The following is a 14265-nucleotide window of genomic DNA, read 5'->3' as shown; positions in this document are numbered from 1 at the left end:
GGGGGAACACCAATATTCAGTCCTATTTACGTAGCAGTGAACAACAGTTTCATGCTATAAAAACCTTAAGGGATGGGAATGATTTTTCAAAACCCTTAGGTGTTACCAGGGAAACATGAGAGTTACTGATTGAAAAAACTTCACTGCGTGAAATATAAATTTATGGCCTTTTAAATGTAGTGTCATACCAGGTAATAAGGTAATAACCCTCACGTATGGTATAGATGGAATGTTTCTGTACCTGGGAGCAGAGAGGAGAATGCCATCTGGACAAACTCTGTGGGCTCCTTCACTGAAGTAATTACCTGCAGGAACAAAACTGTGTTACACATATCAATACAAGGATGGTGTTTTCGATGATGATGCATGTTATACAAGTCCATTAACCCCTGGTAGAGTGTGGACCATGGTGGTGCTGAGGCTCCACAGCCCATACAGGGCACAGCTGGTTAGTACAGGTCTGAGACCAGCTGGTGTGTCCGTATCAGTAATCAGCTCATGAAACCTCTGGAGGCAGTTGTGTTCTAGGCCATGGCAGGGAGCGACAGTAGTAGACTAAACACACAGAACATATTAGTATAGCTTAAATAACTATAACTCAGACAACTATTATCACAGTTCAATTCTGACTTGTAAATATCATAGGAAAAATGTACCAAAAATATGCTTAGTGAACAAACCTCAGCAGCTCAAGTATAAAGGCTCTGTGCAGTGGCGTTCTCTGTGTGTGTCTTACCGGCTGTTGGTACGGGCCTCAAAAATCCTTTCCCGAGGCATCTCCTGCTCCAGCTTCTTCTGGCTCCTTCCAGCAGGAACCACACCAGCCACTTATAGGCTGCCAGTGGCACTGAATGATGAACAAGGAGTACACTCAATATAAACTGGAAACAACTCTGGAAATGCAATCAGTAGATTTTTGTATCTGTGATATTTATGATAACTGGTTAAAGGTATATTAGAGACTAGTTGACTTCAGGGATGAATCCCCTCTGAGTTCTGAAGTACCTGCAGAGTCCATACACTCCTCCATTTTCTTGCTGTGAACCTGCTTTCCAGGATCGTGGGGAATCATCCAGGAAATCCACAGTGTGGAGAGGAGACTCAATACGCAGCCATCTGAAACCGCACAAACACAAGTAAAACTTTAGAGATCAGAGTTCCTGTGCTTGCCGTAATGATCTAATGTCTTACTATAAACACAATACGACTGAGAATTAAGAAGACTTGAAACTAGCGATTGAGACCGTAAACTCAATATTAAAATGACTACTGAGGTTATACAATCAAGTGAGGAAGTAGAGAATTTTCCATAGCCTGCTATAGAAACAACTTCTTTTGTAACCATGTAGTAGTAACCAGTAGTAGTAGCTCCTGCTGGAAATAGATAGAATGCAGGAGGCACTTCTGCATTGGCTTCACTTTTCAAACCCTTCTAAGCTTCTTCTGTTATTTTTACAGTCTATGGCCAAAGTTCACCCAATTATGTAAAGATTATCACGATTGGCTGAATGGTGATTGTGTGAAGAATGCTAGGACTGGGCCTTCACAGTTGGTTACAGGGTCTAAAAATTGCCATAACTTGGCAGGCGCATCAGCACTAGCAACTGCAGGAGAACGTCATGTCAGTCACTGATAAGCATACAATTGCCAACACTTGTGAAAATTCAACTTTCAAGTTAGCCCTTTGAAGATGTAACTACCGCGTTACATCTCGCCACCACATGCTGTATCTGACATTAAGGCTTGAAATAATCCCGCAGTGCATAGGAGACGACCGTGTGTTTAGCATGGAGCCAGCTGAGCAGATAGTTGCTGGTCTGTTGCAGCAAGACGTTGTTGTCTCCTTCATATGTGCGTTTGGGTCATTGTCATCACGCAGATCACCAAGCCTGTTCAACTGAGAAAGAGAGAGAGGTAGTTAGTATGTGTGTGTGTAGGTGTGTGTGTGTGTGGTGTGTGTGGTGTGTGTGTGTGGGTGGTGTGTGGTGTGTGTGTGTGTGTGTGTGTGTGTGTGTGGTGTGTGAGACTGAATGGCCAGGTATCCAGTCCACCGCAGGCCTCCCTACACTCTGGATGCCCCTCTGAGCAATCCACGATCCAGTGGTTTACTGGGCAGCCTATAGATGGATCTCCTGCCCATCTCTGCCTGTAATAAACACAGGCACATTAGACTATAGTTTATACAGTATGCTCACTCTGGATATAGACACACATGTGCATCGTCTTAACTCACTTGTCTGTCAGTTTCTCCCTATCATCTGTCCAATCTGGAACTCAACAAAGTTCATGAAGATGGATTGGAGAAGTGTTCAAGAGCATACGCTGCTGCCGGTATGGGATCAGACCCATTGCTGAAACCTATAAACAAATTCCAAGGAATTTTGTGTAAAATATGTGCCACCATTATCAAAAAATATGTACACAAAACGCATAAAGCATTGAGTGTTGTTGTGGCTTTAGTACCTCCTGTTACTTTGATAAGGTGCTTGACTATGCTTAGGTTAATCTGCTTTCAGATCCCCTCCCCATTCTGACCTGTAACTGGTACTCAACACAGGATCTCCTCTGTGTTTGGGTCCAAACTGTCTCCTGGTGGCTGAGAAGCGGATGGCAACAACCGAGCAAGCTTCAGGTTGACCAAAGCCATCCGGGTGAGGACACCCTGCCCCCTGACAGGGCACCAGAGACTCCCCGAAACGCTTGTTAGGGTCCTGAAGGAGAGGAACGTAACAATGAGAAAACATAAGATACAATTCATGAGCAAAATAAAATAAAAAATAAATTCCCCACTCGCCCCATACTAGGGCGGACTTTCCTTCCTTCAAGCTTGGGTCCTCTACCAGAGGACTGGGAGCCTGAGGGTTGCACCATATCTTAACTGTTGCTATGAATGCGCTCTATTAACAGAGACCCAGATGTTGTTCCTGGAATTTGCCGGAGCCACGTCCCGTTCAGGGGTTAGAGGTCGAGTTCTCTGATTACCACTGGAACCACTGTATTAAGCTCCTGTCTTAGCCCTTGGTATTTTCAAAGCTTTTGTGTTCTCTTCTTTCATCTGCTGTTGCTTGGATTGCTACACTACACAACTGCCATGTTCTGATGTTTGTCCAAAAAACAATGCATCATATGCCATATATGCTCACCAATTTATCAGTCTGGAGCCTTTCACTCTCTGCCACCTTGGATAGGACCATGATTGTTCTTCTAGACTGTAAGCATAAAGGAAGGGGGGCTGTTAATTTTGTTAACAACCGTCCTGGTCACACCACAATCAAGCAATGTGTTTGCTGCCCGGACGTTGAACTGCTGGCTGTTAGACTTATAGTAGTCCATATTTGCACAGGGAAATTGCTCATGTAATTGTTTTGGCAGTTTACATCCAACACTCGGCAAAACGACGTTAGGCGGTACGTCACTCACAGCATCTCGCAAAACTGCTAACTAAACACCCAAGTGCAGTGATCATAATATCAGGAGATTTCAATCATGTCCCCATGGGAAAAAACAATGACCCTAGACAAAGTATGTGAGCTGCCCACCAAAGAGAATAGACCCTGGACTTGCCCCATCCCCCTCCCCCTGGACAGTCAGACCACAACCTGATCCACCTCAATTCCGCTATGTGCCCCTGTTAAGAGACAGCCTGTAACCACCAGAACCGTGAGGAGATGGTCTCAGGAGTCCTTTGAATCACTGCTGAGGTTTTGAGGTCACTGACTGGAAAGCCTCAGTGAGACGCACGGAAGGGACATTAAGGGCTTGCTAAGTGTATGATTACCATAAACTTCTCAGTGGACCCATTGTTCCAACAAGGACTGTTCACTGTTACTCAAATAACAAACCATGGGTAACAAGGGACTTTAAGGACATTTTAAACTGGAAGAAAATGGCTTTATACATAGTAGTAATAGTAAGGAGCGAAAAAGATCAGGTGGACCATGGAGAAAACGGAGTAAGTGAGTGGAGACTACAGCAAAACAACATGTGCGGTGTAAAGGGCATGAGAACCATCACTGCTTTCAGGTCAGCTGGCAATGGGATAAGTGAGAGGTAAATGATGCAATTAACTGAACCTGTATTTTAACAGGTTTAACACGCGGCCCCACGCTGCCACCCTCCAGGTCAAATCAGAGATCAAGCCACTGGTATGATGGGAAAAAACTCTGGTGTACCTTAAATGATATCATGAGCAGAAAGAGTAACTCAATGCCATCTTTTATTGAGTCAGACGGGGCTGTCATTACTAAATCCTTTCAAATTGCTTATCATTTGATGATCATTTTATTGGCAAGGTGTTAAATAATAATATATAAAGGCTGTAGTAAAGGCTCTTACTTTAATGTTGATGTTATACAGTTTAAGCACATAAGTTGTTGGTTCTTGTAGTCGATCCAGGCAGGTCAGGTTAGTGTGTCTGTTGAGTGAATGCTCCATATCCAGTAGCGGTGTTTGGCCCACCAATTCTTTTATGGGCCTCGTTCATATATTGAGCATGTGCTTACTATCGACTCAACAGAGATCCATGTTGTGAAGTGTACAAATATTGAGTAGTGCAGCTTAATTTAACTTCATTGGTTGCTTGAATGCCTATTCAGCGCTTGCCAAACATGGAACTTACCAACTTAAATGTGTAACATAGCGGCCATCAGAGAAAACATCTCCCGTCTTATTCAGCAGATTCTCGAGGGATCCTCCGTTATGAAACAAAGCAAACCTGAAGGGGAGAGAGAAATACATGACCTTTGGTTACACAGACACTGGCAATGTGTGCAACACAAAAAGTGACATGCAATTATAGCATGTGGTGCGTCGTTTAACTTAATAACTCATAGGTCTTATCTGCACCTACGTACAGTCCGTTCTGCCCCAGCTTCTTGCCCTGTCTCCAACCAGCACCCCAGGCAGAGCTAGCAGGGTCTTGGGATCTCTCAACTGCAGCACCAATGGTTATCAATTTAATTTTGACAAATTTAAAACCATTCAGTTAAAATGTGTATTTTGGATGATCAGTTTGACTTATACAGTACAATTATAGCTTTTTTATTTTCGTGATGTTTTCTGGATTTTTAGATTGCGTAAACACAAGCTACAACAAAGAAACTCTTAAAAATCTTCCCACTCCCACATTTCCACAATTAATGCAGAATAAAAATCCTCCTCCTCACACAATGTCACATTTAGACAATGGAAACTGGAAAATGCTTCTATTGTATTTTTATAATTTTGAATGGAAGGCATATATTAATTTACATTTTATAGTTTATCGGTTGGATTATGTGCTCTGCTTGATGGATTGTTAAAACATCAAAATTATATTTCAGTTCATACTTTATAAAACAAGACTTCATCTGCTTTCAGTGACTTCCCTTTACGCCAACGTCTTTCATAACGTACACTCAAGAATGTAATCCTTGGTTTGGGATTTTTTTTCCAGTACCGAATACATTGTGTGTTTCAGTGTCACACTGCACTTCCAGAGTGGACAACTTCCCAGTAAAAAACTTGGGATAATGAATTTTCTGAGATGCATGTGTGACAAACATTTCTTGTAATGTAACCAGCTGTAACTGCGTCAGGGGTTAAAGCTCAGAGTCTTACCGCCACAACGAAGGAGTGCAGCCGTGGCACACCTGGTCAGGTGTGTAGAGCTGAGCGAACACCACAGCGTGGGTGCCAGTCTTACCCTGTTCCCCACCCAAACTTGGCGGTCAAAGTCCGGAGAGTTGATCACAAACTCCACGAGTACAAAGTAAACATGGTAATGATTACAAATTCCAAAACATACCCTGCTGTAAAATCTTAGAAGGTAGACGGACCAGTAAACTAGCAACATTTACCAGGAAATATTTTAAGATGAAGGTTTGAGGACAGAACTTTAATAAAAGAGCACCAGTGTTTGGTGCTCACTTTAGAAGAATGCATTTACTAAGTGGATGGTCAAAGCAGTGGTTCCTAACCTGGGGACCAGAACTGCACGGGGTCAAAAGGATAATGTACTCTTATAACATATTATATGTATGTATAATATACTGGGCCCATATGAATAACTGTTTTGGCTTGTGTCTGTCTCTTTCAATTGGTACCTGATTGACTGGCTCCTCCCACTTGTTTGGGGGGCTTGGCCTACACTACTGGGAGTCTATAAAGCTAGGTGATTCCACAAAGTCTGGTCCACTCTCCCCAGCAGACTAGTGTGGACATGTGGCACCCAACTTTGATTTTTGGTTAGGTTTCATTGGTGTAACTGAACTGTTTGTGTTTAGGTTAGGTGAGCGGTTACCCTCCACAACCAACCACCACATTACACTACTGATCACTACAGGAAGTAGTTTACTGTAGTTGGTCTTTAAAAAAAGTTACTTGTTTTTTTACCATTGTGTGAACCGCCCTTCTTGTTAAGCTCTTAAACAGCTGGCATAACTCATCTTTTTATAATCTGTTTTTTCAGTGTAAATTACAGGAACACTTTTGTTAAAGTAACCACTTTAAAAACCAAGAAATGATGATGATGAAAAGATGACCTGCTGGCAATTGAAACAAAACGAGAAAACTGTCACCGGCAACAAAACCAAACATTGCATGGTTTCTCCCTAAGTTTTTCCTTGCCACGGTCCGCTAAATGCTTGCTTTTGGGAGAGAAATTGTTGGGACTTTGTAAATTAGAGTGTGGTCTAGACCTACTCTATCTGTAAAGTGTCTCAAGAGAACTTTTGAATTGATACTATAACAATAATGTAATTAAATTCATGGCAACCATGTTTGCCCTTTAACTATCACAACAAACACAAATTTTTTTAATGGGTGTGCCAGAAGAAAAGTAAAGTGGGAGCCAGTGCCTTCAGTTACCAATCCTCTGCTGGTAACCAGCTCCCGGTTTGGTTAGGAAGGCAGGACACCGTCCCCACATGTAAGAGTAAGCTTAGAACTTTCCTCTTTGATAAAGCTTTATTTAGGGCGCTCAGGTTTGCCTTGGACTAGCTCTTCGTTAGTGGAGGGCTTTAGACTGCCGGGGGACTCCTATGAACACATGAGCTCCTCTCTCCACCTGTATGCATCTGTCTCTACTGTATGCTAAACTTAGTCTTCCCTGGAGTCACTGTATTCTTGCCTTTCGATTTACCTGGATGTGGTGAACCTGGATTGTGCTGCACCTGCTGCAGTCCTGCTCAACGCCTGCTATTTTATAATTTTTGCTTTATCGTAGTTCTATCTTTTCTCCCTCCTTCGCTCCACAAAGAGCCACTTTCTGGCCCTCCTCCCAGCCACACTGGAGAAATCGGCCACCTACCTATTTGTGCCCTGAGATAACTTCTGTAATGATTCGTCTTTATAAATAAATTGGTTTGAAATTAAACTGTGTGTGTGTGACCTGGGTGGAGGGGTCATATGTTGCTGTGGTCCTCAGCTCTGGTGTTGCTGCCGTGGCTCAGCTCAGTCAGTCCAAAGCATCCAAAGTCTACAGACAAAATCAGAGTTCAATGAGGAGATAATGCAAATTTCAACACTGAATAACAGACGTAAAAGCAAAAAATCTAAATTTATAAAATTGACCAATTGTGTACTTAAAATTGAGTTTGGGAAAATAACAGAATATAAGACTAAAGAAAACTGTATGGTCACTGTGAACATCATCAGCACCTGCAGCTTAAATCATTGGGGCATGATGGTGTTAACGTTGTAGACCCTCCCTGCACTGCATCGTCCGTTAGACGATCATTAATAAAAACACTTCACCTAAAGTGGTTGTTATTGGCAGTGTAAAAGGTGTTGAAATCTACCGTCATGTCTTCAGTGTTTTCAAAATATGTGCTGTGTCTCCCTGATCCTGAGTTGGCAACCAGTCGCTCAAACATCTAAAAGACGAGATGTTTTTAGCATATTTTACCGAGATGAGAAAAAAATGGAAGACAACTTAATTATCCATAGATAATTAAGTCTGCAGAGTCTGCAGTTGATAGCCGCTCTGTGACGGTGCTTTGAGCTAAATGCAACATAATGATGTTCAGTAAGGAATTTCACCATGTTCAGCATATTATTACAAATGACAAATTTTGGATTGCTAGTTGCATATTGGAGAATGTATGGGGTCAAGGTACAGTCCCTGGAAAATTAACACTAAGATTATCAATAAGAAAGTAAAATATAAGCATGCCTTTAATACATCACGGTATAGTTTGTATTTCTTCATCCATGCATATGACCCCTTGTTGAGAAAGTACTTGGGCCCCATGGCCCATGTCGTACATGCCCAGGCAATCACTGAGCGTTATAGACTTCCAGGGGTTAGCCATCACCTCTTCTTTTGTCAGGAAGTCATAGCGAAGAGCTGCTTTACCCTGAGAATTTTTATCTGAAGCTTTATTTCTTGTATGTACATGTGATAGTAAATATTGAATGACAGAGAATGTTACTGTTATGTGAGTACCTGAGGAGTCAGCTCTTCATGTTTTCGAGAGGGACGTCTTCGCGGGGCCGACGTGCAAACAGAGGGTCATTCTCAAGGGCCTGGAACACTTGTTGCGCAGCACAGTGAAAGAGAAATGCACAGGATCTGTACGGTAGAGGAACAGTTAGATGACATGAGCTACCAAACATGTTCTCTTTTTTACAAAAAGATCATACAAAATGGTGCTTGTAGGAACAGCCGTTGAGTAACAATCCCAATAGTGGTTTCTCAACTACTGAGTCCAATGTCAAGTATGAACACAGAACCCCAGATTTAAAGTCGACATGAAGAGAAGAGAGTAGAAGTGCTCATAAAAAACCTTCACTGATAATTTGAAGTGATGATTTGATAGGATGAAAGTTCCGACAATCTAATTGAGGGCCTGATGTGAGATGTTTTGTCAACTTGAGTACCGGGTGTTGGGGTATCGGGGAATATAGGGTATTGTTAAAAAGTTTCATATGTGTACGTATGAAACGGAACGACACGTCAGCCACACAAATAAACATATTTATCAGCTTTAATCACACAAATGAGGCTGTTTTCGGTGTGCATTATGTCAGCAGGATAATTTAAAAGGCAGCGCAACTACATTGTGCATCTGGCCTATATCTGATTAGCTGGATCCACCTCCTACATACTTACGCTCAATTTAATTTTCTTCAGTATTCATCTCGGTTTGCAGTATATTCGCGGGTTTTCTCATCCAAATATTTGGCGGTCAAATCAGCACAGTGGAGCGGCTGAGAACGATGAGGTGAGGTTCGATAACCTTCGGTGAGTCTGTATTAATGGCGGCAGGGAGAAGACGCGAGCAAGACATTTGGTCTGTCGTGGCAACGTGCCGAAAATCCAGAAGTTAAAGCCCAAGCAAGAGCGTCTTCTGAGAGTTTTGTTGGTGGCCATGATGTTGTGGCCCCACCCCACGCGGGTTCGATGAAAAGTTGATTTTCAGCTTGTCAGTCAGTGGTGAAGGAGCTATCTATAGCTAACGTTAGCGATGCTAAGCCAATGTCACGACCAACTGTTAGCGATGGGTATGGCAGATCCAATAGTTTTCAAACTTCAACAGATTACCGCTTCAAGGAAGTTAACACGTTGATGGAGAGTGACCAGATTCTCTGTACAAATGAAATGTACCAGAGTCTGGTAGGACTGGCTAAACTTCTGTACCGGGGCGGCATACATTTTGCCAGGCGGGGCGCACTACAAACTCAACACAGAGGAACCACCGTCGATACTCCTTCCTAAACATACTTTGTCTATACCAATTTATCAAACAAAAATAAATCTTTCCACATTATGGCAAACACTGTGCGTAAGTAGGGTTATTGTCTGCATGTGTTTACAATGTGTAACATTAGACAGCCAATCAGCAGCAAACTTGATCTTGGTAAAAGCATGCTGCGTGCTCATTGCTCACTGATGCTATGTGAGTATTAAAATTAAGGAGTAATGACGGGCAATTTTCAAAACTGGATACTTCGAGTTTGTAGAAAAAGTTTATTTTGCATTATGATCCTTGACAAACAGCTAAGGGTCACTTGTATACTTGTTGATTCACTGTTGTAAACTATTATTATGTTTGGTTTATATTATCAATTGTATGTGTTTCATTTATTGACTGTATAATTGTTTTGTGATTCATTTATCAATCATATAACCGTTTTGGTCACGTATCAAGCAAAGTTTGGTCATGTTTTGAGGACGGGCTCCTGTTTTGGAAACATGGTTTCGAGGCAGGTGCGCGGACTATCAGGGGATCGGCGGAGCGAGGATTGGCCCCCCCTCACACACGATCACTTGTTTTAAGAGAATAAAAAGACGGAGAATCCTCGGTCGCCAGAGCCTGCCTGTGAGTCGCGTACGAGGACGTCCAGCAACGTTGATGCGGGCCTGCAGACTGACGGCTCTCCAGTCCTGTGTCAAGGTAAGGGCGCGGAAAGTAGGAGCATACTTTCCATCACGTTTGAGGGCAGTGGCATGCCGTTGCTTGCTGTATTTCTGTATGGGAATAAAAGTGACACATTATTCAGCAGGTACGGCTTGAGTGTTTGTTTGCAGAGTGGAGTTCCTTTGCATTCGTGCTTAAAGCAGGGTTTTGCTTTGCAGTGTGTGTGTGAAGTGCAGCACAGTGTGAGCGTCGAACACAGTTGTATGTATTCTGTGGGCAGGGTAGCGAGCACTCTATCCTAGCAGGAAACAGTGTTTTTGAGATATCTGCTTTATACCCTGTATAAGATTTCATAAAACACGAGTCCATTCATCGGTGCCCAAAAAGTATTGATACAGTAACCAGCCCGACTAGGGACCTATTCCTTCAAACCAGAACACATGTCAGATTATCAATCCCACAAACACTGTCCTGTGACAAACTACTGACTTGAGCAACAAAGGTAATTAATCGGCCGCCTAAAAAATAGTCCCAAAGTAAATGCACTTCTTTATCCTGTGAGTAATGTATGTTTAAAAAAAACTAAGGTGTTCAACTGTTTAGGAATGGTAGTTAAAATAAGAGAAACAAAACTATATGTTTTAAAGAAGGCAAGTGCACTTTGTAACAACACCTGCCACATAACGACTAAGTACAGGTCATTCCAGCCTTGGGGAGCTTTGTTGCATGTTCTTACCTCTCTCTTTCTGCCCCTTCACAATCTGGCAAATAGCCACACAAGAACTTAAGTCTAACTATTTAAATTTATTTAAATTGCAGATTAGTCCTACCTACGGAGAGCATTTGAGGCTGACAGCTACCTTGAATGCAATGATTTCCTCTCGTCTAAGAAGCAGAGCAATGTCCTTCCAGTTGAAAAGAAGACTGGTTGTTCCTGTAGATTATCCAGCGGGCCACTTGGGCAAGTCAGCCACTTTACAGCCATCTTCTGTCTTTCAGACTGAAGGGGTTCACGAGCAAGGAAAAAGGCACTTTGCACTTTCTGAGTAAGAAGAAACAAGGGAGGAACATAAAGAAAGTATGGGTGAGGTGGGGTTTACCGATGCTGGTTTTCCTGGCGAACCGATACAGTGTTATTAGTAGTCAATGAAACTGAACTGATATTTGGAAATGATATGTATTTACAGTAAAATGAAAAATCTTTAAGTCAAAATTAATATTTGGGAATTTTAGAAACCCAACACAAATCTTTGTTTAATGCTTTAGGCAATCATTCTAAATGAGAAACTTAAACATACAGTAATCCCAGTAACAGTCAGATATGTAGGGTGTGTGTTCTGTGTGTTGTGTGTGTGTGTGTGTGTTGGGGGGGGGGCATTAAGTCAATTCTGGTGTGAAACCGAAGCAGAGTCTACACACACCTGTAGGACAAGCCAAAGTTGGACTATTTAATTAATTAACTTATGTGTAGTGCAATAAAACCCCAAGATAATCTGGAAACTGCCAAAAGAGGCTCCTACCTGGGTGTAACAGTACAGACAAGTTCACTGCGCATTGATTTGTTTTTGATAATTGTATTTACTGTAATTGTGTTGCAATGTGTTGTTATTGCACTACAATTTGTAGTTTGTAGACATAACTACAACACTGTCGCTGTCAACATCAGTTTTAAGACCTTCGTAATTCAGTTGGTACTGAGTTAAATATTACACAGGAATTATGCGTACATATCATTCTATCACACTTACCATTAGTGTTTTCTGGCAATGCCGATAACTTCCTTGCCCAAGTTTAGAGATATTGGACCAGATGAAACTCTGCGGCAGAGTTAGCTAGTTTTGTCTCAAACTGACAGTTCGAAGTTCAGCTGCTATCAAAAGCAGAGTTCAAAGTTTTTAAATCAGCACCTGTGTGTTCCTTCAGCACGGACAGTAAGTTCACGTTACACTGCAGACTGTAACAATGGAGACAGCAGATGAAGGGGCTGCAAACCATGCACTGTCCACTGTCAACATCGCGTTGATAATGGCTTTTATGGCTTGACGGTGAAAAAGAAGAAGTTAACCTCTTGCGTATCAAGTCTGTCTTTCCACTATTTACTACGTTACACAACACGTTGATTTAATGTAACAAACGCACTAAGGTTAGCCTAAAAACGAACGACGTCTTTGTTAAAGAACATTATTTACCCTGAGTTGTGTAACCTAAGTAGTTGTGTCTTACCTTACGGCTCTCTGTCAACTACCCTGTCATATCGCCGTATCTCGCTAGCTAGCTACTCTTCGTCATTCTCAATGAGCAGCGTACAGCGGCTGTGGCTCGAGTCCTGTTTGCGCGCAATAGCAACACATTTCCTGCCGTAGCCTTCAAAATAGAGCACCAACTCGAAACGTTGGATGCACTCTAGTCTGGATGTTATAACAATCTGATTGCAACAAGTGCTCTATTTTTAATAGGATTACACATCAAATATAAATACCCCTACACCCCTCCTTCTGGACCATCCAACTGTTGCAAATGTTGTTTGTTTATTAGCTCAATCAAGTTATTTATTTTGAAATGTAAATAATAATAGCAATCATAATAATAAGAAGAATAGATAAGAGAAAATAATCAACGGTTACAGTAGATTTAATACACTTTTAAAGGCAAGGCAGGCAAGGCAGCTTTATTTGTATAGCACATTTCAGCAACATGGCATTCAAGTGCTTTACATAAAAGCAGTTAAACAGATAAACACACAAGTAAAAACAGTTAAAAATCATAGCAGTAAAACCGGTATAAACACATGAATAGAGTTAAAAATGAAATGAGCATCATTAAAGAAAGTCAGCATCAAATAGAAAGGTCTTCAGCCTTGATTAAAGAACTGAGAGTAGCAGCGGATCTGCAGGTTTTCTGGGAGTTATTCCAGAATATGAGGAGCATAGAACTGAAAGCTGGATTCACCCTGTGTTAGTTCTGACCTCTGGGACCGAAAGTAGACCCTGCCCAGCTGACCTGAGGGTCTGGGGGGGTCATAGTGTATACGCAGATCAGAATGTATTGTGGACCAAACCGTTTAATGATTTATAACACTAGGCAAGAGTACTTTGAAATCATTTCTTTGAGGACACAGGAGATCAGTGTAAAGACTTCAGAATGGAGTGATGTTGATCCAGTTCTGTGGTCTGTGAGGACCGAACAGCAGCGTTCTGAATCAGCTGTAGCTGTCTGATTGATTTTTTAGGAGACCTGTAAGACCCTTTTACGATCAATATACAATACAAGTCAGACAAATAAACGTAGTACAAAATTGGGTACAACTTGACGATCACTGACCTTTGGTATGGTCCAATTACACCTTCATCCTGTATCATTGGAAGGCTCTATCTGGCCAGTGGCAATGGATATATGTGGCCTGTAGAATATATGGCATATATATATATATAATCTACTATATACTTATATAATATATATATATAATACCTACGTAACAAAAGCACATGAGCTAGCATTTTTCAACAAGGCACTAAGCATTAATTAATCAGACCAGTGTCATAACTTTTAAAAAAAGGTTCATGCTTGTTATATGAAAGGTCAGGAATAGGTTGCTTTCTCCGCCAGCAGCAGCCACGACCGGACTATCCCATTCCGGTCCACGTTTCTATTATTCAAGCTCAGCCGAACCCTGGGTTCACCTCATCTTTGACAAGTACTTTGGACACATAAAAGGTTTTCAACTAATCACATATTAATAGCAATGCAAAACAAACAAGGGTGTATGCAAGAGTCTAAGGGCTTAGAGACAGCCCGGCGTTGTTTGCGGTGTCCTATACCATTTAATTAAATTATCTAATAAATGTATTAAAATATAAATCAATGTTAAAAAAAAAAAAAGTGACCCTAAATGCCCTTAGAGATGTCCCTTAATGGACTTAATGGC

The 14265-nt window shown here is 41.7% G+C and overlaps 1 protein-coding gene across 1 annotated transcript in view; it reads left to right on the top strand.

Annotated features, from left to right (window-relative positions):
- The window catches only part of LOC116707175 (peroxisomal acyl-coenzyme A oxidase 3), a gene marked incomplete in the record, with an annotated part of 52525 nt that overhangs the window by 12310 nt on the left and 25950 nt on the right, over positions 1-14265 (top strand).

Source organism: Etheostoma spectabile, chromosome 19, assembly GCF_008692095.1.
Source record: "Etheostoma spectabile isolate EspeVRDwgs_2016 chromosome 19, UIUC_Espe_1.0, whole genome shotgun sequence".
NCBI classification, from domain to species: Eukaryota; Metazoa; Chordata; class Actinopteri; order Perciformes; family Percidae; genus Etheostoma; species Etheostoma spectabile.
The sequence above is the reverse complement of the archived record's forward strand: the minus strand, read 5'-3'. Positions and strand labels throughout refer to the sequence as shown.